Source organism: Podarcis pityusensis (assembly GCF_964106645.2).
Source record: "Podarcis pityusensis genome assembly, chromosome: 4".
NCBI classification, from domain to species: Eukaryota; Metazoa; Chordata; class Lepidosauria; order Squamata; family Lacertidae; genus Podarcis; species Podarcis pityusensis.
In genome coordinates this window covers 23473538-23496828 of record NC_138027.1, presented here as the reverse complement: position 1 = coordinate 23496828, position 23291 = coordinate 23473538, and positions in this window count along the sequence as shown.

Sequence of the window (23291 nt, the reverse complement as noted above, 5' to 3'; positions counted from 1 at the left end):
ATCCCTTTTACTCCGCATGACATTTGCCAGGGAGGGAGGTGGTGTGTTTAACCCATTAATTTGCCTTCCACGGTCCCTCTGGGCAATAATTGCAGCGGAGACGTGTGGCTTCGGGTGTGAACACCCTGTTCCGTGGGGTAGGTGATGGTTGCCACGCTTCGTCCACATTTTTAGGCGCACGCGCGCCCCCGCAGCAGGGCTGGGAAACCTGGATCCATTTCCATAAGGGGGCAGAGTAATGGAAACAGTCTCCCCAGTCTCCAAGCTCTTTCCCAAGGGCACAGATCCCTGTCTCCATTGAGGAACCCCCCTTTTTTTCCCCTCCCCCTGCCTACTCCGGAGAAAGAAAGCTGTGTCCCTTGCAACTGCCAGCACGGCTCCTGGTGGTGGTAGTGGTGGTTGGTAATGGTGGTGACGTCCTCCATTTTGTCGGAAGCTGCTGCAGGCAGGGAACTTGGGACCACTTCAGACCAACATGGGGCTCTATGAGGTGCCTGGTTTCAGAGCCTCTCGCCTCGGGGTCACAGCAAAGCGCGGGGGGGGACCTCTGGCAATGCCCTAAAAGGGATAAATCGAACCCAGAGCCGCCAAGGCGGCAAAGCACCGAGAACCACGCTCCCCACCCTCCCTCAGCCAAAATGGAGGATGCGCACTTCCCTTGCGCGGTTGGTTCCCCGTTCCCCATCCATGGGATTGACGCCCGCTTCTTCGAGGACGGGGGCGTGCTCAGTCTTCTGCCTGGTTGGTTAACCCACCGACTACCCCGTGGGTTGTCCCTCTCTCTCTCCTCGACAAAAACGGGGAGAAAGAGGCGGGAAACAACGCCACACAGTCTTCTCCACCTTGCAGCTATTCCACAAACGTACACGCAGCAGCACGGTATTTTATTCCCTGGAGAAAGGCTTATTATGTACGGGGGGAAAGGGAGCGGGCAAGAGCTGTTGGCCCCATTTCTGTCTCAGATATGCAAGAGCTTCTCGCGATGCCAAGTCCCTGGGTAACTTGCGCGGGAGCTCAGTTCGAAGAGTTTTAAGTTCGCTCGGTTGCCCTCGGTGGCTAATTTCCCTGCGCCGCAGACGCGAGCATTCTGAACGCGGCGCTGTCGCTGTACCATATCTAGTTCCCTTCTGCCACCAGCCCTAAACAGAGACGCAGGCAACAGCCAACAGGTCTAGCCAAATGCGTATGTGAAACTATTAATAGGATGCTGCCGATTTAATGGGAAATGCGAAAGCTTGCATTTCTAGGTGGGCAAACAACGTCGCAGAAAGTCTATAAACTCTAATGGATAGTGAAGGGGAGAACTTAATTTTTCACTTGATGGCCTATATTAAAAGGCTGGACAATGAGATTATCTGCTTTGATAACTGCATTTCCTGTTACATTATTTTCAATTGGCGTTTGATAGTGGAGACAGAAAAGGAAGAAGTTTTGTTGGTTTAGTCATTATCCGCAGCATCTTTCAGGACTTAGGTTGTATTGTGTGGGTTTTTTTGGTTTTTTTTAAGACTGAACATTTCCATTGCTTTCTCCATATAGGAATCTAAATACTGTACTCTGAAATCTGAAAACCTTGACTTTTATTTAAGGGTCATTACTTGGGATTCAGAGGCACTTCTGAAGAAACGCGGGTAGGATCCCACAATTTAAAGAAATGGTTCCCAAAGATTTTTGGGCCACCGCTCCCTTGGTTCCATAAACTCATTCCTTTTTCTGTAAAAAGCATTATTCAGAAGAGCAGTCCACTAAGGAAGATGATAACACAATAAAATTGAAAGCAGTAACAATTGCACATTTATTCAAAATCTAATATATTTAGTTGACTAATTCAACAAAATTTATGAACTTGATCCAGTGATACCAACTTTTCAAAGCCTGATAATCATTTACATCTCCAGCACCTCCCTGCCACCCACTTGCCTCTTACCTCCCCCTAGGTAATCTCACCGCCCCCAGGGGACAGTACCACCCACGATGGGAACCACTGATTTAGAGTACCGGTATTTTTAAGTTGACTAGTTTTGTGAAAAAATTGTGATTCTAGTTGAAAGCACTCAGAACGCTGCACATTCTCAAAGTCTGAGGTTGAACATTCTCAGAGTCACACTTGAGTATTGCTGCATTCCATCATCCACAGGAAATTCTTTTTTAACTTTACCAAGACTGGGACAAGAAGTATCTACCACAAGAGTCTCTGTACAGTGGTACCTCGGGTTAAGAACCTAATTCGTTCTGGAGGTCCATTCTTAACCTGAAACTGTGGTACCACTTTAGCTAATGGGGCCTCCCGCAGCCGCCGCCGCACAATTTCTGTTCTCATCCTGAGGCAAAGTTCTTAACCCGAGGTACTGTTTCTGGGTTAGCAGAGTCTGTAACCTGAGGCACTACTATACAAAAAGAGAATTGGAAGAAATACTTTATCTTACTGTCATATTAACTCCAATGACATCCACATATGCACATCAGTGACTTCTAGAGATGCTGAAGTATATATACAGATGTTTGCCCCCCCCCAAAAAAATGGCACCTGTGACGTTGGAATTAAGTAATCCATTCCTTTAAATCATATATTAACTTCATGGCTATATTTATCATACATAAGATGTAAATTAGTGTGAGGAAAGTTATAAATAAATACATTGAGTGTTATACAATGTTAGTCATACTCAGGGTAGGCCCAATGAAATCAATCGGCTTCTGTAACTATATTGGATATCACCCACTGCCATACAAAGCTGCCTTCTATTGATTCAGACTATTGGTCCACCTAAGTCAATACTGTCTCTACTCTGATTGATGGTAGTTTCAGACAAGGGCCATTCCCACCTCTTCTTGGAGACTGAACCTTGGACCTTCTGTATGATTGGCAAATGCTCTTCTGCTGAGCTACAACTCTTCCCCCAAAGAAATAAAACAAAAAGAGGGTCATGTCAATTTAGGCATTTAAAACACTTATGCAACCCAAAGCTGTATCATCAGCCAGAATTAGTATAACAAAATTGTTTTAGGTTGAGCAAAATAGTTTCACTGCCTCAACAACTAAAAATATTTTTCTGTTGTCCAGACTACATTTAAGAAAATGCAATTCTTAACAATTTTCTTTTACATACTGCTTCTTTAAAGTTTAAATAATTTTATATACTTTCAGAGTGTTGACATCAACCATCTGTAAATAAGGATTTATTTATGTAAAGACTTGATTAGGTTTTTTTTTGCTCATCCCCCTGTTCATCAAGTAGTGTTACAAAACTGCCAGGGATAGTTCATTCAGTAGAGCAAAAGGCTCTTAATTTTAGGGTCATGATTGGGCAGAAGATTCCTGTATGACCCTTCTGGTCCCTTCCGACTCTACAGTTCTGTAATTCTAATTTTACTCTTAATCAGCAGCCGCAGAAAGTGTGGCAAACAGCACTTTTGGAAAAATTAACAGAACAGCTAAAAACAAATAACAACACAGATTTCAATTATTTTGTTGAACACCTGTACAATTTCATTTGAAACAGTGAAAGAGCAAAAGTTTCACCGGCAACACACCAGCAACACATTGACAGACAATTGTGGTTGGATCTGTTAACGCAAGTGTGGGGAACCTTTGGCTGAGCTACAAGTCCCATCAGCCCCAGCATGTCTGGCAGATGGCCAGGGATGATGGAAGTTGTAGTTCAGCAACATCTGCAGGATCAAAGGTTCCCCGCACCTGTCTTAACAGAACCACCCAAAACTGTTCTTACGCTGTTTTGCTAGATATAGGATAAGTTATGTTACATGATACGAACATCCAAACAAATAAGTACCGTATTTTTTGCTCTATAAGACTCACAATTTCCCTCCTAAAAAGTAAGGGAAAATGTAAGTGCGTCTTATGGAGTGAATGCAGGCTGCGCAGCTATCCCAGAAGCCAAAACAGCAAGAGGGATTGCTGCTTTCACTGCGCAGCGATCCCTCTTGCTGTTCTGGCATCTGAGATTCAGAATGTTTTTTTTCTTGTATTCCTCCTCCAAAAACTAGGTGCGTCTTGTGGTCTGGTGCATCATATAGAGCGAAAAATACGGTAATTTGTATTTACTTACACAGGTAACAAGAAATCTGGACACTTAAGGGCAAGGGATTATCTGGGTGGTAGTGTGTATCAGTTTAATTCTTGTTTATTTATATTCATTCTACTCTTGAAAATGAACTAATAAACAAATACATTTTAGAAAGATTGTAAGCCTATGGACACTCCATAGGACATAAACCCATTGAACACAGTGTAAGCATGCTTAAATTCCTGCAAATCCTAAAGGTATTAAAACAGTCTTCTAGCTAAAAGTATATTTGAGAAATACAGACATTTCTTAAAGTATTTCTGCTCACTTCTGACATAGACTGGCCAGATGCATCTCCAAAAAAGAGGAAATGTATCACCAGAAAAGCGGATACAGTGGTACCTCGGGTTAAGTACTTAATTCGTTCCGGAGGTCCGTTCTTAACCTGAAACTGTTCTTAACCTTAAGCACCACTTTAGCTAATGGGGCCTCCTGCTGCCGCTGCGCCTCCGGAGCCCGATTTCTGTTCTTATCCTGAAGCAAAGTTCTTAACCTGAAGCACTATTTCTGGGTTAGCAGACTGTGTAACCTGAAGCGTATGTAACCTGAAGCGCATGTAACCCGAGGTACCGCTGTACAGGTTTGCATAAAATTTAGAAAACAATAATAATTTAAATAGAGATACAATACACCTCAACATAGTGGGGAAGACTGCTCTAGCTGACCTGTGTACCTGCTCATTTTGTTATCTAGGTGCTGAATGTTGATGGGCAACTTCAAGGTCCCTACACTTAGCTATTATATGTGAATTCAAATCTCCAGGGCCTGATGAGCTGCATCCATGGATACTAAAGGAACATGTGGATGTAATCTCAGAGCCTCTGTCTATAATCTTTCAGAATTCTTGGAGAACAGGGGAGGTCTCTCCAGACTGGAGGTGGGCAAATGTTATCCCCATCTTCAAAAAGGGGGAAAAAGAAGACCCAGGTAATTACCTACCTGTGAACTTGACTTCGATACATGGAAAGGCCCTAGAACAAATAATTCAACAGTCGGTCTGTGAGCACTTAGAAAAGGATGCTGTGATTAGTAAAACCCATCATGGTTTCCTCAAAAACAAGTCATGCAAAATAAATTTCTTTTTTTATGGAGTTACAAGCTTGATGGATCAGGGGGATGCTGAGGACATAGTGTATATTGACTTTAGTAAGACTTTTGACAAAGTCCCTCATGACATTATTGTGAGAAGCTGATAAAATGTGGGTTGAACAAGGGTAACTGTTAGGTGGATTCGTAGCTGGTTGACTGACCGAACCCAAAGACTACTCATTAATGGTTCCTCATCATCCAGGGAAAAAATGACAAGTGTGGTGCTGCAGGGTTCTGTCTTGGGCCCATTGTTCTTCAACATCTTTATAAATGACTTGGATGAAATAATTGTGAGTATGCTAATCAAATTTGCAGATGACACCTAATGCTACAGATGACACCTAATGCCACAGAAGACAGAATTAGGATTTAAAATGACCTTAACAGATTGGAGAACTGTGGATAACAGTTGGATAACAAACTGAATTTCAACAGGGACAAATGTAAGGTTCTGCACTTAGGCAGGAAGAACCAGATACACAAATGTAAGATGAGGGACACCTGGCTTATTAGTAGTACATGTGAAAAAGATCTAGGGGTTATAGTGGACCACAAGCTTAACATGAGTCAACAGTGTGATGCAGCAGCAAAAAAAAGCTAATGCTATTCTAGGCTGCTTCAACAGAACTATAGTGTCCAGATTAAGGAAACTAATAGTACCAGTCTTTTTGCTTTGGTCAGACCACACCTGGAATACTGTGTCTGGTTCTGGGCGCCACAATTTAAGAAGGATGTTTACAAGTTGGAACATGTGCAGAGGAGGGCAACCAAGATGATCAAGGGTCTGGAAACAGCCTTTTGAGGAGTGCTTGAAGGAGCTGGGTATGTTTAGCCTAGAAAAGAGGAGACTGAGAGGAGATATGATAACCATCTTCAAATATCTAAAGGGCGTTATAGACGCTTCAGGTTACAGACGCTTCAGGCTACAGACTCTGCTAACCCAGAAATAGTACCTCGGATTAAGAACTTTGCTTCAGGATGAGAACAGAAATCGTGCGGTGGCGGTGCAGCGGCAGCGGGAGGCCCCATTAGCTAAAGTGGTACCTTAGGTTATAAGAACAGTTTCAGATTAAGAACAGACCTCCAGAACGAATTAAGTTTTTAACCCGAGGTACCACTGTAGAAAGTGAAACCCAGCCTCCTTCTGGCCTTATTGCTATAGTCAGGATGACCTTGACAGAAAGAGATAACAGAACCAGTTTAAGCCAGCTGTACTCAGCTTCTTTGAAGGAAAAAGCCAAACATTGTGAACCTTCTGCTTGTTTCTAGGCAGAATAGAAACTTACTTGTCAGCTAGAAACTTCCAGCTTGCACCAGTTTTTTTCACACAGAGAAGCTTCCAGAACCCTCTTGAATTAACTAAAATAGGAAAGATCTCTACACATCAGATCAATACTTTCTGTACCAAGAAATGCAAACTGACAAGGATATGAACCAATGACTTCAAGTTACAAGAAAGGATATTCCGACAAAACATCAGGAAGAACTTTCTATTAGTAAGAGCAGTGGTTGCAGACTTGCGAGTTTGTGGCATCTACTTCCTTGGGGGGTTTTGTTTTTTGATATTGCTTAAAGATACATACATCCAATATACAAAGAACAAAAAAAAAAATACAAAGAAAAAAAAGGCTCAAAAAGAAACATTTTCAAGTACACTTCTACGTAGGGAGTGCAAGCCATCTCTTCCTTGGAAGTTTTTAAGCAGAGCAAACATCTGTCATGGATGTTTTATCTGAGATTCTTGTATTGCAGGGGGTTGGACCAGATGACCCTTTGGGTCCCTTCCAGCTCTATGATTCTATTATTTCTTTATCTTCAAACAAAACTTGGACTGGGTGGCCTTTGAATACAGGCTACTGTAATAAACGGAAATCTGCCCTTATTCCCTTAAGGGGTACACAAGAGCCCTTGTAGAGTCCATTGCAGGTTCTCCATCGGTTGGAGGAAAATAACAGAGGCCAACCAGAGAATATTGAGAAGCAAAGCAGCTAGTAAGCCTGATCTTTATTGATCTGTTGCAACAGGGTGCTCCCCTCACACGCAGGAAAGGAGGAGGACCCAGAACCCAGGTGTGTCTGCCCTTATATAGACATTTTAAATTGCCCGCCCTGGAGTTCAAGACCACCAAAAGAAACATCATACACACATCACAGAAGAGGCGTAGCTCAAGACCACCCCCCAGACACATCATACCTACATCACAGAAAGGGCGGTCTACAGCAGAAATCTGAGTGTTGTTTATCTCCTGTCTAGCAGGTTACCTATTAATGCTTACTTGATTGGATACCCTGGGGAGCCTGGCCAGACTTTTGTAATGATAAATACTTAGTTCCTGAGCCAACTCACAGGCTCACACCCTATTCATATCTTAAATGTGCTCTTAAGACAGGATTTGTGAAGGAAAAGACAATGGGGAGGCTTTTCCATTTTCCTTTGACCTTGCAGAGAAAACATTTGGTCAGTTTGGGAATCAAAAATGGTTTCAGGTCGGTCTTCCTGTGCTGATCTATGTACGTGCTTGGTTGGTACATTTATGAACAATTATTATACATCTAAGACTTTAAAATTCTTGTCATAATACCGACAAACCGAGGTCTGCCTTCTTTAAAGCAGAACACATAGCCACCCAAGACATTTTTGTTGTTGTTGTTTAGTCGTTTAGTCGTGTCCGACTCTTCGTGACCCCATGGACCAGAGCACGCCAGGTGCTCCTGTCTTCCACTACCTCCCGCAGTTTGGTCAAACTCATGCTGGTAGCTTCGAGAGCACTGTCCAACCATCTCGTCCTCTGTCGTCCCCTTCTCCTTGTGCCCTCCATCTTTCCCAACATCAGGGTCTTTTCCAGGGAGTCTTCTCTTCTCATGAGGTGGCCAAAGTATTGGAGCCATTTCTAAAACGGATCTACATTACCTATGGATGTACAAATAAATTGACTTTAATAAATTTTATCAGCTAATTATAAGTGAACAAACTGCTGCATAATCCACACAAGGCAGAGGTGCTTTTTGGTCTGTCAGCAGGCAGAACAGGGAATAGTCATTCAGCCTGTGTTGAATGGGGTAACACTCCCCTTGAATACAGAAGTTCAGAGTTTGGGCATGCTCCTGGACTCAGCCCTGAGCATGGATGTTCAGGTCTCTGCAGTGGCCAGGAGTGGACCAGCTTCACCCGTTCCTTGAGATGTCTGATTTGGCCACTGTGTCACATGCCTTAGTTACATCCCATTTGGATTACTGCAATGCGCTCTGCGTGGGGCTGCCTTTGAAAAGGGCACAGAAACTTCAACTGGCTCAAAGAGTTGCAGCCAAATTGTTGACTGGGGCTGGTTTTAGGGAGCATACAAGTCCCCTGCTAGAACGACTCTACTGGCTACTGGCTTATTTCTGAGCACAATTCAATGTGCTGACCCTTTTTTCAGGGTCAGCCCTGATCTCAGGAAGTGTAGTTTGATGTCCAAATTTATTGACTGGAAATAAATTAATTAATCAAACCTTAACTGATGGTATTAAGATTAAAATATTTCTCATGAAAAGTACAACTAGCAATCTATTGTGTTTGTTGCAAGAAAGACTTAACACTGAAAACTATTTTGAAGAATTTCAGAAAACTTAACAAGTTTGCTAAGATTTCATTAAATTAAAATCCACTGTGGGATATAGGATGACAGCATTTAGAGTTTATTCATTATCTCACGATTTCTAGCATATATATGAAACCAGCTTTTTCTTTTTTTAAAAATAAATAGATTAGTGTCTTAGTTCTTTATTCCCAGTACTATGAATCAGAAGTTATAACAATAATTGAGGACAGAAACATTTGCAACTATTATATTTATCAAAGGACAAGGATAATAAGTGAACAAAGCAGGTGTCTTAACTACAACATTTTTAAAGCTGCAGAAAGAAAACTTACATTTACGTAGATGTAATTCATAGCTATTTTGATTTTGTAGCCAAAACTGCTATCTATAAAATAATAATAATAATAATAATAATAATAATAATAATAATAATAATAATAATAATTTATTTACACCCCGCCCATCTGGCTAAACAAATTGGCATTGACTTTAAAGTGGAGGGTTATTCAAAAGGAGCATGTATACAACTGACTGCTTAAGAGCTTCTTTACTCTCTCCAACATATCCCAGGAACTCCAGTTCTGGGAGCTATGGAATGTTTTAAGAGAATTAGAAGCATCCTCACTAAACTATAATTTTCAGGACTATTTGCAGAAGCCATAACTGGTAAACTGGTATAAAATAGAACTAAGTTTGGGTCTGCCCAGTAACGACAACCGGAACTCCAGATTCCCTCTGATATCATGGTCTGCAAAAAATTGTGTACATGTTAGTGAGTGGCTTACAAAGCATAATAATATTTATGGACAATATTCCATAGGAAGCTACATCACTGAAGCGTCTGCTTACATGGTTGTATTTTCATATCCCATGTATATGATTAGGGATTACAGTGGTATCTCAGGTTAAGTACTTAATTTGTTCCAGAGGTCCGTACTTAACCTGAAACTGTTCTTAACCTGAAGCACCACTTTAGCTAATGGGGCCTCCTGCTGCTGCCACGCTACCGGAACACAATTTCTGTTCTCATCCTGAAGCAAAGTTCTTAACCTGTAGCACTATTTCTGGGTTAGTGGAGTCTGTAACCTGAAGCGTATGTAACCTGAGGTACCACTATACTTTGTCTTTAGGAAGTATTTTGACGTCTTATGGGTGCTTAGATGTCCTTAGTGGTTGTCACATTGGTACATCTTTGAATGGATAGATGCTTTTTAACGTGTCACTATTTTTCTTTCTTTCTGCTTGGCTGTCCATCATTTTTGTCCTTGAAAATAACTATGAATTAACATTCAGACAATATTATCCACAGAGGAAAGAGGCATACTGGCAATCAAAGTAAAGAAAGTAGCACTTTTCATCCCCTGTGTAGTCAATGAACACTGCAATTTCATCTCTCTTCCTTACTCCAAAATGTAAAAACAACAACACTTAGGATATAACACTTACAATGTTTCCAAGTCAAAGAGGACAACACACTGCTGCTTATTGGTTGTGGGTAATTCCTTCAAATTGTATAGCACACTCAACACATTGTCAATACCTCATAATATCATGCATAATCTCTTGATCCATATGACCACCATCTGAAATGTTGAGAGAGGAGGCATGCCATATTCACCATAGGTCCAGGAAGCATCTGTTTAGCAGACCTTGCATTCTGACATGTATCATCATGTTCTTTACACACTCAAGGCGTAAAGCTCACAAATACTATTTACTTCAAGTTATATTTTGCCGTTTTTCCTCATATAGCTGAGGAGGGGATCTGGCTAAGCCTCCTGCTTTGCAGTGGTTCCAGTTCTACAGTGGTACCTTGTGTTAAGTACTTAATTCGTTCTGGAGGTCTGTTCTTAACCTGAAACTGTTCTTAACCTGAAGCACCACTTTAGCTAATGGGGCCTCCTGCTGCTGCCGCGCCGCCGGAGCACGATTTCTGTTCTCATCCTGAAGCAAAGTTCTTAACCTGAAGCACTATTTCTGGGTTGGTGGAGTCTGTAACCTGAAGCGTATGTAACCTGAAGTGTATGTAACCTGAAGTACCACTGTATATGGAAAAAACCAAAGCAAAATATATTCTATTTACCCAGGCATTTGGTGGTTAAGTTAGCTTCTACTGTGATGCTCATCTTTTACTCAGGTGAGGTAGGACTTGTCTTTGTTACTGTATTGCTGAATGAGCATTTTAGGAATTTTGCATTGTATGCCATTTAAAAAATGGGCTTTTAATTGGTTGCGTCTGTTTGCATTTCCTTTCATTCTTAAGTTCTTTTGAGACATTTCTTTTTAGTGTATGAAGCAGCTAACACGGGCAATTACGGTAATTATTATAGTAACCAGGCTTGCTGACTTTTAGGATATGGCAGCTGCAACTAGAGAAGTGGATTGCTTTGTCCGTGCAATAGACTACATATAAAAAAATAAAATAAAAGCAGTCTTCCTAACATCCACTCTAATTCAGGGGGAGAAGCAATGCCATAAAAATCAATTAAGTGCCATTAAAAGCTTGTGGGAATAGGTCAGATTTCATCAGGTGACAAATGCATAGCAACAAGGGTGCCTCATGACTTGGGAGGTAGTTCCACACTTTGGCATAGGAGGACTGCTTAACTGTCATGGACTGGCTGGATGCAGAGGAATTATGGGTGACTCCAACTGGGGAACCCCCAAAGGAACCCCCAGGGGAAGATGGCGCAGAGGCAGGGGGTTGGTGGTGGGACAATATTGTGTGGTCAGAGGGAGAAGAGGGAGCAGACAGGGAAGAGGTGTCAAAAACTGAAGAGGTAAGAGGATTAAGTGAGCAGGAAGAAGCTGTGCCAGAGAGCAGTCCAGAATTAGAGGCAGAAGCAGAGGCTGGAGAGGAGAGGGGCTAAGAGGCAGCAATGAATCAGGCGGGTGAGGAATCCAGGCTGTCTCCTTCTCCTGCGGTGACCAGCTCCCCTCACCCTGGTTGCCCAGAATCCGTGGAAGTATGAAGATGGTGGAGCAGCGACAAGCAAGACAAAGGAGCCTCAGATTGCATGGGAAGGAACCAGGGGAGGCGGTGGGAAGGTGGGGACCTTCAGTTCCTCGCAACTGCCTCATTGGGGCAAGATCTGCTGGGAAGAGTTATTTTGGTCTATTTGGTCTATTTGGCTATTTTGTTTCTTTGAATAAAGAGTTAATTTCACTGATACCTTGCAAATTATTGCTGAATTGCTCCCTACACCCACCCTGACATTAACCCACAGCAAAAAACAACAACAACAACAACAAAACGGAACTGCATAATCACAGACAGATTTGCATATACAAATTTGTATGTATAGGTGTGAATTTAGAAATATTTGCTATTATCTAAATAAAATACATCATACCATCATGACCACCGGGTGACCTATGTGCCTGCTCTCCTCTTTGAACTGTTTCTATTCCATCTAGCCAATAAGAACTATTGCCCGAGATTGCCTTTTTCCTTTTCCCTCCCAATCCAACATTCTTCTTGTGTCATGTATTTTAGTCTGTTAGTCTGCATGTTGGACTACAACTCTCATCATGCCTAGCTAGCAGAACCAGTGGCCAGAGATTATGGGAATTGTAATCCAAAAATAGCTGGAGACCTGAATTTGGGAAACCCTGAACTATTATTATTATTATTTATCATTCTATGCCATTCTGGGAGCTTCTGTCAGATGAAGAGCAGGGTAAAATGCTTCAAACGTACAGTACAGTATAAATAAATAAATAAATGTTCAATAATGCATGCCCACTAGGAGGCAGTAATAGCTCTCAGTCCCTAGCAAACAATGCAGCTCTCCATAAATCCTTCTGCTCTGAGGACAGAATAAATCATTTCCCAACAAAAATATTATTGCTCTTTTCTGTTTTGAAAATTTTGGGGAAAACAACAGTTATGCATAAAAATGTAACATTGTGAAACAGTTTAATTGGGCCGTTAAATATATCAAATGTTGGTACACAAAGGAAACAATGTATTAATGAGCAAATAGTATGGGGAAAGAGAAATGTCATGGCAAGTTTTGGGGATTTTGCTGCATTGAGGGGAAATGTTAGCACAATGCTTTTGTGGACGTGCTCAGAATAGATCATTTATCAATATAGTTCAGTTATTTATGACAGTTTATTTTACACTTTCTCATTCCTGGAATGGAAGGGCTGTTCCAGTATGACTGATGTCAGTAAAATACTCTTTTTTTATTATTATTATCCAGAGCTTTAAAGGTTAGGATTTTTACAGATGAGATATTGAGTAGCTCACCATGCTGCTTACTAGCTGTTTACAAATGTTATTAATTAATTTAATTTTTCAATAACATCATCAACACATTACCAGAGAGTACCAAGTATAGAATATTACATGAGTTCAAAACTGTCCTTCAAGCAAAGTCCATTTATGTCATCCTTCAAAATTAGTTATCCCAATGTGTCTTTCCACAATAAACCATAGGTGGTTGGGGATCACCAATCATGTTCCCTTTGTGCTATGTAGGCAATAAAACAGAACCATTTGTCCTTAATTGTTGTTATTGTTTTCTGTCTTTGATTTTTTTTTTTAATATTTTATTAAGGATTTTCTTGTTTTACAGAAGTGTAGTGCCTCGTATTTTTTTCCCCCATGTAACATTTTTACAAATCCGTTTCATTTGTTGAGGCATTAGGGGGAGAAGAAAAAAAAAGAAAAAAGAAAAGGGGGGTGGAGAGAGGGAAGATGGATGGGGGTGGGGTCGGGTGGCGGTGTTTCTATTATGTTTAATGTATGTAGAGTTTGGTGTCAGCGTTGCTTGTGTTGTTCACTTGTGTTCCTTTGGTGGTGAGAGAGGTTGGGGTTGGCCTAGGGTGTGATTGTTTGCTTGTGATTGGCTGTGGTGATCTTTGTTTTCGTGTGTGAGTGAGGTGGGTGGGTGTTTTGGATCAGGTTAGCCATATTGATTTGTATGCTGTTGGTGGATTATTGTCATTGTCCTGTTGGGCTGTGTATGTGATAAATGGGAGCCATACCGGGGTGAAGGCGTCTTCTTCTGTTTGTCCCCGTGTCAGTTTCAGTTTATTAGTTAATTTTTCTAGTAGGGCTGTTTCCCATACTATTTGGTACCATTGGTCCATGCTTACTCCTGACAGGTCTCTCCAGTGTCTGGTTATGGTGTTTCTGGCTGCTGAGAGCAGGTGGGTTATGAGTTCTTTGTGGTGTAAATGGGCATTGTTGTCTTGGAAGATGTTTAGTAGGGCCAATTCTGGGGTGATGTCTATTACTTGCTTAGTTATTTTACATATTTCTTGTATGGCTGTTGTCCAGAATAGTTGGATTTTGGGACACTCCCACCACATGTGGAGGTATGTGCCTGTGGAGGTGCACCCTCTCCAGCATTTTGGTGAGGTTCCTGGGTGTATTAGCGCTAGTTTCCTTGGTGTTAGGTACCACCTGTAGGTGAGTTTCAGTGTGAGTTCTTTTCTTTTCGTTGATATGGATTTAAAGGGGGGTTTAGACCACATTCTGGTCCATTGAGTGGGGTTAATCTCATAGCCTATGTCATTCTCCCATTGTTTTTTGATTGCGTCTAGGGGATTTACAGGATTTTGGAGTAGTATTTTGTATATTGCGGATACCGTCCCTTTACCGTTTCCCTTTGTTGTTAGGAGGAGGTTTTCGAAGGTTGTCAGGGGCCTAGTTGCTGTTGATTTTACTGTTGGGTTGTTTAAGAGGGCATGAAGTTGGTGTTGTGTTAACCAGGGCATTTGGGTGTCTTCTAGTTTGTCTTGTATTTCTTGTGTTGACAAGGGTTTGTTATTTTTATAAAAGTCTATTAGGCGATATAAGCCTTTGGTTCGCCAGGTTTTTATCTTGAGGTTTTGTGCTGCACGGTGGAATAATGGGTGGTACGCCAGGGGGATTAGTGGGGATGGGGTTGGGGATAGTTTGCCTATTTGTGTTTTCCATGCTTTGAGCATGGTCTGTGTGTACCTGTTAAGTGTTGTGGGAATTTTATTTAGTTTGTTTGGGAGGAGTGGGTATGTTGTGGTGCAGGTGTTTTCAATTGTGTCCCTCTCTAGGTGTACCCATTGTTTTGTCTCATCTTCTAGTATATATGGGATTATGTGGCGTATTTGGTTGGCATTGTAATATGCTTCTATGTTGGGGATTCCCCATCCTCCTTCGGAGGTGGGGAGGTGCAGGTATTTGGGGCTTATTCTTGGTTTTTTATGTGAGAAGATGAAAGAGTGTAGTTTTCTCTGCCAACTGCGAAGTTGGGTTGAGGGGATCCAGATTGGGAGGGTTTGGAATAGGTAGGTTAGTTTTGGGAGTGTGATCATTTTGATCATGGCTATTTTGTCTGAGAGAGTGAAGTTCATGTTATTCCATCTCTTTAGGTCTTTGTTAATTTGTCGCCACAGGGGCTTGTAGTTGTGGAGGTACAATTTATTGAGGTTTCTGGTTATTTGTACCCCTAGGTATCTGAACTTGGTGTGGCAAAGTTTTATTTTGGTGACCTTCGTGAGTTCTTTTTGGGTGTGAGGAGGGGTGTTGAAGCACATAGCTTCTGACTTTGTAAAATTTACCTGTAGGCCCGACACCATTGCAAATGTGTTGAGTTCTCTGATTAGGGAGGTTGCTGTGCTTATGGGGTTTGGTGTTGTGACCATTAGGTCATCTGCAAAGAGCCCTAATTTATAGGTTCTGTTATTGGTTTCAGAACTCACAGAGTTAAAGAGTTCTGGTGACGTCTCTTGCCTGAGGCGTGGTTAGAAACACTTAAGGGAGTGGTTTGACGCTAAGTGTTTCAGTCTGCCTCTGGGACGCTATGCGAGAGGGAGAATGTGTCAGTTCTCGCCAGGTCTGAATTTATGGTGTTATTCTTCATGATTAAAGGCAAGAGAAGATAAGGAATGCCTTGTGTCTGCTCTGAATTATTACCCACACTGTTGCAATTGCTTCTCACCGCTGTGTTCGCTCTGCTACCGGCAAGAGAAAGAGGCAGAGGAGGACTTTTGCATCGGCACGGACAGTTTGCAAGCTGCGAATGGGAAGTGTGCCAGGCTCCATGTTTAGCCTCTGTTTACACTCTTGTCCGGCATAATCCAACAGGTTATGGATGCTTGCCAACGCTTTGAAGCATTGCAGGAACGTCCCACGTGTGGGGGAAGCCAGCAAGCTAGCTGAAAAGTTGCTGGGGCCAGCTGGAGCTCTGGAGCTGTTTTTCTGAGGCTGGAAGGAGCTCGCTGGGGAGAAGCGATCTGCCGGAGCCGGGAGGCAGAGGAAGCCACTGCCGAGACGTAAGCTTAGCCCCCGGGGGAGGAGATGGCAGACGATCGTGAATCATTCTCAGTTCCCTTCGAAAAATTAAACGGACAAAATTGGGCCGAATGGAGCCGGAAGCTAAAGGCCTGGCTGGTCTTTAGGAGGAGCTGAAGGTTTATATTTTGCTCAGCTCTCTGGACAAAAGCTATGACAATTTGTGTCTGTCTATGGAATCGATGAGTCCACAGGATTTGACTCTATCGTACGTGACAGGGCGTCTTTCGGACGAACAGGAGAGGCGTGTCCGAGAAGGCAGGTCTGGCGCAGGCAGCTCCACCGGTCGCAGAGGTGGGGGGGGGGCAAGTCAGATGAGAGCTGTCTTCAGGCTTTTTCCACTCGTCGATGTTATGTCTGTGGATCGAACAGCCACCTAAAACGGGCTTGTCCGCAGAGGAGCAGAGAGGCCGGGCAGGATGTCTCCAAGGTCGTTTCCCATGGGAACCAGTCTCGGAGAGGAGGCCAGCGTGGGAACGCGAAGGAAGGACGTGACTCAGAGAAGGGAGACTGTTATCATCTCGCGGCTTCTCTGGCAACTTTGAAAAACAATTCCAGCAGGGACACAGATGTAAAGTGGATTGTTGATTCGGGAGCGAGTCATCACCTCATTGGAACGCCATCTGCTGGGGAGCTGCGGAATTGCAGGGCTGTTTCAGCTGGAATGACTGTTACATTAGCTGACGGGACAAAAAGGAATGTTTCTAAAGCTGCAAATGTCTATGTTTCTGTTTTGCAGGTGGAGCTGGAGTGCTTCATTGTACCAGGGATGAAGTGTTGCTTGTTATCGATACCTGCTCTTGCGAAGCAGGGGTCCAAAATTTGTTTTGAAAATGATACCTGTTCCATTTTCAGAGGGGGGAGACAACTTGTCAACGTGGCATGCAAGAACAATCTCTTTGTTCTGGAAACACCTCTGGAGGGTGGGGGGAATGCAGGGAAAGCACAGGCGCAGTGTGCTAGTGTTCCCAGCCATGATTCATGTGTTCATATATGGCACAAGAGAATGTCTCATGCTTGTTTGGAAGATGTTAAGAGGTTGCCAGGCTGCACCAAAGGTTGTAAAATCACACCATGTGAGGGATCCCTAGTGTGCAGGGCATGCAGCAAGGTTCAAAGGTGCAGGTTTCCCGGGGTAAAGAGGGTAACCACAAAACCTTTTGAGTTGGTTCACACAGACCTTACAGGGCCAATGAAGTGTGAGAGTCTGGGTGGGGCCAGGTATCTGCTGACAATGGCAGATGATTTTTCTCAGAATTTATGGTGTTTCTCTCTCAGATCACAGAGGGAGGCGGCGCAACTCATCCAGGATTGGGTTGCGGAGGTGGAACTAAGGTTCTCCACCAAAGTGCAAGAGTTCAGGAGCGACCGTGGGTCACAATTCACTGGGTCTGCTCTGAAGGAGTTCTTCAAGGAAAAGGGAATTCGTCACCAGGTGACGGGTGCAAAGTCTCCTCACGAGAGAGGCGTGGCAGAGCACAGGAGTGAAGCACTGGCTGAAGCTGTCAGGGTTTTACTGTGTGACTCTGGGCCGCCTCAGAGCTTTTGGAGTGAGGCTTGGAAATTTGCTAGCTTTGTTTTTAACAGGTCCTACAATCACGATGTAGGGGACACACCGTTTTTTCTGTTGCACAAGAGAAAGCCACAGGTGCATTTCTTCCGTTCGTTTGGTTCCAAGGCTTCAGTGCCGATACCAACAGCGCAACGGAAGGAGGGTGGTCCTAGGTACCAGGACATGATCTTCTGTGGGTATGATCCTGCAACAAATGGGTGGAAGTTTGCATACCCAGAGGGTGATCAGACCAAGCTGCTGGTCAGCAAGCATGCTGAGTTCTTTGAGCAGGGTGGTTGGTCACGGCCTAAGGTTGGTTCTGATTTTCTCTCAGAATGCTTGTCCGATTCTGAGGGGGAAGAAAGGGAGGAAGGAGAGGCAGAGGCGGAGCCTGTTGCTGAAGACCAGGTTGCTGATGATGGTCAAGCATAGGGGTGGGTTTCTCCACAGGTTAAGAGAGAACCCAAGAGTGAGCCTTCATCTCCTGTTAGCCAAGTGCAGGAGGACCGAAGACGCAGCAAGTCAGAGGGGGAGTCCTCTGTGCTGGGAGACACACTTGCTTACCCCAGTGGGTCAGGAGGAGCGCCCGAGGTTGTGCTCCGGCGGTCAACTCGGACCACAAAGGGGATTCCACCGGAGAGGTTTCAGGTCACCAGTGCGTGGGTTGGTTTCGCACAGTGTGATTCTGGGAGTGTGGAAGGGATTCAACAATTGCCTGGGATAGATGCCAGTGGGAGGCAAAAGGCAATGGGAGGTGAGTTGAACTCAAAGAGGTCTGTAAATAGGGGTTCACAGTTTCCCTCAGGATTCGTGACGAGAGGGGGTGTTATTGGTTTCAGAACTCACAGAGTTAAAGAGTTCTGGTGACGTCTCTTGCCTGAGGCGTGGTTAGAAACACTTAAGGGAGTGGTTTGACGCTAAGTGTTTCAGTCTGCCTCTGGGACGCTATGCGAGAGGGAGAATGTGTCAGTTCTCGCCAGGTCTGAATTTATGGTGTTATTCTTCATGATTAAAGGCAAGAGAAGATAAGGAATGCCTTGTGTCTGCTCTGAATTATTACCCACACTGTTGCAATTGCTTCTCACCGCTGTGTTCGCTCTGCTACCGGCAAGAGAAAGAGGCAGAGGAGGACTTTTGCATCGGCACGGACAGCTGCGAATGGGAAGTGTGCCAGGCTCCATGTTTAGCCTCTGTTTACACTCTTGTCCGGCATAATCCAACAGGTTCTGCCTTTTATTTCAACTCCCTTGATGTCTGTGGCTGCTCGGATGCGGATTGCTAGGGGTTCCAGAGCCAGGATAAATAAGAAGGGAGACAGTGGGCATCCTTGTTTCGTGCCTCTTTGGATAGCTATAGTGTTAGAATCCACATTGTTAGTTCTGCTTTTTGCTGAGGCTTGGGAGTATATTTGTTTGAGGATTTGTAGGAAGTTGGGGCCAAATTTCATGTTAGTTAGTACTGCTAATATGTATTTCCACTCCAAGCAATCAAAGGCTTTGAGGATGTCTAGGGACATAATTGTCAATGGGAGTTTGGTTGCCTTGCTGTGTTCGATCAGGTTCAGTAGTTTCCTGATGGGGTCTGTTATATTGCGGCCAGGGACAAAGCCAGTCTGGTCTGGGGCTATTAACTTGTGTAGGAAGATTTTTAGGCGGTTGGCCAAGATTGATGTGAATATCTTGTAGTCTTGGTTTATTAATGAGATTGGGCGGTATGATTCTACTTTGAGGCTGTCTTTTAGTGGTTTTGGGATGGAGACTATTTTGGAGTGGGTCCAGGTTTTGGGGATGGGGCCCCCTTTTATGATGTCGTTGAATAGGCGGGTCATGTAGGGCATCAAGGGTTCTTTGAATTTCTTATAGAATTCTGCTGTGAAGCCGTCTGGGCCTGGGGCTTTGTGTGGTTTCAGGTTTTTGAGGACCGCATCTATTTCCTCTGGGGTGATAGGGCTGTCCATGAATTCCTGTTCCTCATTAGTTAGGGTAGGCATGGTCAGTCCTGCTAGAAATGTTCTGATTTCCTTCTCTGGTGGGTTATGGGAGGTGTATAGATTGGAGTAGAATTCTGCAAATTCTGAGGTTATTTCTTTGGGGGAGAATGTTATGTTGCCGTCTTTTTTGGTGATGCAGTGTATTCTTGTTTTGAGTGCTTTTTTCCTACATCTATTTGCTAGTAATCTGGAGTTTTTCCCTCCATATTCGTAGAAACGTTGTTTAGAGTATAGAATGTTGATCATTGTTTTGTTAATTTCTAGGGAGTCTAGTTCTCTCCTTTTTTGTTCTATAAGTTTGAGGAGTTTTTTAGATCCTGTTTGTTTGTAGCGTGATGAGAGGGCTGTGATGTCTTGTTCTATTTTGCTAATTTTTGAGGAGGTTTGTTTTTTAAGGAATGTTTTCTCTTTTATGCAAGCTCCTCTGGTGACCGTTTTCATTGCGTCCCATAGGAGGGGGGTTGTTATATTGTTTACATCGTTTTCTTTGAAGTAATTTTGGAGGGTTTTTGTGAGACTCTCTCTAATTTGTTTGTTTGTAGCTAGGATGGGACTGAAGGACCATGATGGGGTGGTTTGTGTTCCTTCTCCTATTTTAACAATGACTTCTACTGGGGCGTGGTCTGTGATTTTAATGTTACCTATGTTTGTTGATTCTACTGAGGGGATCAGACCCTGTGTGAGTAGAATGCTGTCCAGTCTGGACACTGTATCATGGCGTCCCGATTGGAATGTATGGCTGATGTCTCCCGGGTTCTGCTCACCCCAAATGTTGTAGAGACCCCTGTTTTTTTAGCATTTTTAGTAACTTGTAAGAGTTCCTGGTTGTTGGGGGTTTCCTTCGGAGGAAGGTTGCCCATGGGGTTGTGGGGTGGATATCTTTCAGTGATATACCTTTCATATTTAGATTGAGGTCCCCTCCTAGGATTGCTTCCCCTTCGGAGAAGGAGAGGAATTTGTTTAGTGTCTTCTGGAAGAATTCTAATTGTTTTGTGTTTGGGGCATATATGGAGCCAATTGCCAGTTGGATTTTGCCATCTAGTGTCCCTTTAGCGAAAATGAATCTGCCTTTTTTGTCCTTGAGGACTGTTGTGGCAGTGAAGTTCAGGTCTCTACTGAGTATTATGGCTACACCACGAGCTTTCCCTGAGCCTTGTGCGACCCACTGTTGACTGAAGCGGGGGTCGCTCAGGAGTTTGCTGCCTTTGGGTGGGTTGTGTATTTCTTGTAGGAAGGTGATGTGTGGTTTCATGGTGTTTATGTATGAGGTGATGCGTTTTCTTTTGATGGGGTTTCCCAGCCCCCTCACGTTTAATGTAATTGCTTTTAGGTTAGCCATCTTGCTTATCTATTATGTGGGGCAATTCCCTGCCAACCCATTCGGGTTGTCTTGTGTCTCTCTCTTCGTGTTGTTTAAAAAAGTGGGGTTGCGCTGACCTAGGGTGTGGTGGGTGGGGGGCTAATGGGATTAGAGTAAGATTTGGGTTAAAGAGTAGGGGGTAAGTTGTAGAGAGTTTCCTATATGTAGTCATATAGGTGTTTGTTTGGGGTATTTTAGGCCATCTGGCATTTAGCCAGTTGGTCCTAGGTCTCAGCTGGTGTGGAAGGCCGTGTTCAAGGACAGGCCATCCCCCCTGTTGTTTGCGATAGGGGGTGATCAGTGAGACAGTGTGAAGTGACTTTGTAACGTCGCTGTCAGGTATAAGGTTCATAAGCAATGTTGCCAATGTTATGAGCAACATTGTTGGTGTGTTGGGGTGGGGATGTGGGTGCTGGTACGCTCTGGTGCCACCATAGTGCTGGTTGGGTATCAGATTTTAGCCTGATTGTGGGTTGTGTTATTAAGGTTGGAGGAGTTGTTTTTCCCTAGTATGGAGTATGGGGGTGTTGAAGGTGTGGGTGATGGGGAATGTGGTTGAGGTCGTCTGGACTGGTGTTGGGTTGGGGAGTCCTGTGGGGGTGCGGGGCTGGGGGGGATGTTGATGGTGTTAACTAAATCTATGTTTTGGGGGGGGGAGAGGGGAAAGGGGGGGGGGAATCACCAGTCCTTCAGTTTGTGGTTTTTTCCTGGTTGCTTCATTCAGCTGGGGTTGTTGTTGTTGTAGGGTTGTCCATCTGCGATGAATTGGTTTGGTTGATCTTGGTCTGGTTTCTTGTGTCGTATGGCCGGCGGGACGGTTCTGAGCATGATGCTTGCCTGTATTGGTTTGCGTTGTTGTGCCGCTTCTGTTGTTTCTTTTTCTTCTGTACCGTTGTCCAGTTGTTTGCTGTTGTTTCCTCGTGGTTGGGGCTGTCACTTGGTGGGTTTGTCGGTTGCCATTCCGGTGGGAGGTTGAGTTCAAGGTTTTTTAGTAGTTGCAGGGCCTCAGGTATGTTGGTAGCCATGTGTTGTGTTGTGTTGGTTGTTACAATGAGGCGGAAGGGGAAGCCCCATCGGTATTTGATCCCTGCTTGTTGGAGACGCTGGGTGCATGGGCGCAGGTTTTTCCTCCGGTTTAGGGTATCCTGAGATAGGTCCTGTAAGGCCAGAATGGGGGTTTCTCCATATCGAAGGTTGGTTGAGTTTTTGAGGTGGTTCCATACCTCTTCCTTCTTTTGGTAGCGTGTGAAGCATACAATGATGTCTCTTGGGGGGGCGTTGGGTTTTGGCATAGGTTTTAGGGCTCTGTGAGCCCTCTCCAAGTCATCTGCCTCAAGTTTCAGGCTTGGGATTGTGTTTTTCAGCCAGCGTATAATTAGGTCTGCTGGGCTTTTCTCCTCTTGTTTTTTCAGGAAAGTTGCGGAAGCGGATGTTACAACGTCTATTGCGGTCTTCAAGGTCGGCTTGCTTAATTTTCATCTCTCTGTGTTCTGTTTCCATTTGGTTTACCAGTTCGTCCAGTTTCTTGTTCACACGTGTGTTCTCCTCCCGGTATTGCTCTATTATTCTTTCTTGCATTTGGTTCTTGTTCTCTAGAGCTTCCACTTTGGAGGTTAGATTGTTGATTAGTACCTGCATGGGAGCCATTGTGGCCTTCAGTGTTTCTTCTAATCGTGCTTCTAATCTTGCTTCCATTTCCCTCAGATCTCGTTTCGTTATTGGGTGGTCGTCATCTTGAAGGGGAGTTACCATCTTAGCATTGTTTGCCATCTCCTTGGTTGGAGTCATCTCGGTCTCCCTGATGGTTTTGGTTTGAGGTTGGCTTGGCGTCCTCTTGGGGTAGGGCGTGTGGTGGTTAGGAGTTGTGGCAGTGGTGATTCCTGGGTATTGTTGGGTTGCTGAGCTGATCAGGCTTTGTTGGCTGGTGGCTTTTACAGAGCGTTTGGATTAGGTGGTCATTTGTGTCACTTCTAGCCTGTGTTTTAAGAACTTCTCTAGGGCTTTTGTGGATGCCTCAGCGGTGCCGCCGAGGTGGGGGGGGGCAGGTAAGCAGAGATGGGTAGACTGACGGACAGACAGTTCATATAAAGGGAGGGGGTTAGCAGGTAGAGATGCAAGAGATTAGAGGGGTGGGGCCAGGGGAAATATGTGTTTAGGAGGGGGTTGTATATGCCCCAAAGGGGTATTGGGGTCCAGTTAAGGTGGAAGTTGGGGTTGGGAGTGCGCTCAGAAACAGAGACAGACAAATAGGCTATATGTAAAGGGTGGAGGGAGAAAAAAGGGACGAAGAAGAAGAAAGATAGAAGAAGGGGGAGGCGGGGGGGAGAGGGGAGATTGGAGTAAAAGA